The sequence below is a fragment of the Asparagus officinalis genome, chromosome 8 (genome assembly GCF_001876935.1).
Source record: "Asparagus officinalis chromosome 8, Aspof.V1, whole genome shotgun sequence".
In the NCBI taxonomy this organism is placed as follows: domain Eukaryota; kingdom Viridiplantae; phylum Streptophyta; class Magnoliopsida; order Asparagales; family Asparagaceae; genus Asparagus; species Asparagus officinalis.
Genome location: NC_033801.1, coordinates 92,826,564 through 92,828,512, shown reverse-complemented (window position 1 = coordinate 92,828,512; position 1,949 = coordinate 92,826,564). Strand labels below are relative to the sequence as shown.

The following is a 1,949-nucleotide window of genomic DNA, read 5'->3' as shown; positions in this document are numbered from 1 at the left end:
TATAGATTCTCATGACAAACTAATTGATCTTCTATCACTTTCCTTAACAGATTATTCGGAAGATTTGCGGCCTTTTCGCTATTCTTTATCCGAAGCAAGATCTGTTTTGATATGCTTGCCATAAAAAGGATGCTCATATTCATCACATTTCACTAAAATTCACAGAAAAATTCCTAGCATGAATCCACCTTCTAGTATTCTCCATTAATTTTGACATGAAAAGCTATTGTTTGGGAAGTATAAGAGTTCATGGAACATAACGATGATTTGTAAGGTAGCTTTCTCATATTTCTTTGCTTCTCTATATCACTATACACATATTACAACCCTTAACATACTTCTGCCTGCTTGTTCTGTACCTACTAAGGAAATTTCCATCTATAAGTTCAAGCCGTAGTGATGAAGGAAAATAACGATCTTCCATCTTCTCCTATCCTATTAATTGTGTTGAGGTGGAGGGCCCCGAGGAGCACTCGGCCGAGTTGGTCCGTCTTTGATCTCTCCATTCTGCTATTGAAGAATACGATGTGTACATAAGTAATGTGAATTTAAATTCCTCAGGGGGAAAAGAAAATAATCATGCGTATTGATTTGCGTATCACCTGCACATTCCTCAGCCCATGTCTATGCACACCATCACTTCCTGTAAAAAGTGAGAAACAATAGATAAAAGGACATAATTTTTTTTTTCTAGCGCAGAGTAAATGAAAAAATATATTAACGTGTAAAAGCATGTACTAGAGCTTGTCTCCCACTAAATTTTTGAACTAATTTGCTTATATTGGACCTTCAAAGATTTCATTGAAATTGTTTGTTGGAAATTTCCCGGAAAGCTAATTACAGGTTATCGCTCTTGATACTCATCAGAAAATTAGTTGATGAGATGAAATAAAGACTAACCCTTGACTGTCTGAACTCTCTTATCTAGTTTTGTAATTAAAAAAAAAGTAGAAGAAGTGATGAAATAGAGACAAGGTCAATCTTCTTCCCTTTTTTTCCCAGCAAATAAAGACTAACTGTTGGTTGTCTGAACTCTCTCATCTATTTTGTGAAAAAAGAAAAAGTTGAAGAGATGAAATAGAATCAAATTCTATCTTTTTTTCCCCTCAAGAGATTGAACCAAATTAGATAAGAAACATTTTGGGAAAGCAAAAACTTCCACTGAAGGAAACACTTAAATAAAAATTATCGAAGAATTCTCAAAAGAATCAAGAAGTAAACACTAGTATAAAAATTCCTTAAGAGAGTGAAGCACCTTTGTGACCTTCAAGAGTGAAGCAGTCCATGGAGAAATGAGAGAACTTTGACATGGAGGAGGACCGTTGGGGCAAACTATAAAATAAATGATCTATCTTTGTCATCTCTTCTTCTGGCCTTATAAATAAGAGTTAGAATATATTCAAGATGTCATATGCAGTATTATTCTTTTATCATGGATATTGAGGATAAGGATCCTCTCGTCTCAGTGTTTTCATTATCGAATAGAATAAACGCTGGTTGAAAGAAACTTCTACATGAAACTAAACAAAAAAAGAAGAATACATGTCAAACAGGTATCAAAAGATAAGCTACAGCAAATGAAAAGATTTTTCCTCTTTTAAATATAGTGAAGTTATATTAAGAAGGGAACATGAATGCCATATGTAATTAGAATTTAGGATATATATGAGAATATCTGACATCTTCAGAGCATATTCATTAGTTTGTTCGGAGACAAAATAAGAGATGATATCGAATTACAGTTTCTGATATCAACATCATGAGATTGACAGAAGAGATATGCTAACTAGAAATACAAAATGTAGTTGTATATGCGGGGCATGCTCCAATGTCAAAGTGGCACATTACTTGTTCGTGTGAGAGAACGCTTATTAAGCTGCAGTAATTAAGAAGAGCGCCATGTCAAACTTCTTAATGTACCAGCGCTAAGAGTTATTTCTATGAGATAT

The 1,949-nt window shown here is 33.9% G+C and overlaps 1 long non-coding RNA gene across 1 annotated transcript; it reads right to left on the bottom strand.

Annotated features, from left to right (window-relative positions):
- LOC109821991 lies at positions 264–1,558 on the bottom strand. The gene is made up of 3 exons (XR_002241991.1): positions 1,256–1,558; positions 603–643; positions 264–507 (listed from the first exon to the last, which is right to left on the bottom strand). It is a non-coding gene; the product is annotated as an uncharacterized LOC109821991 (long non-coding RNA).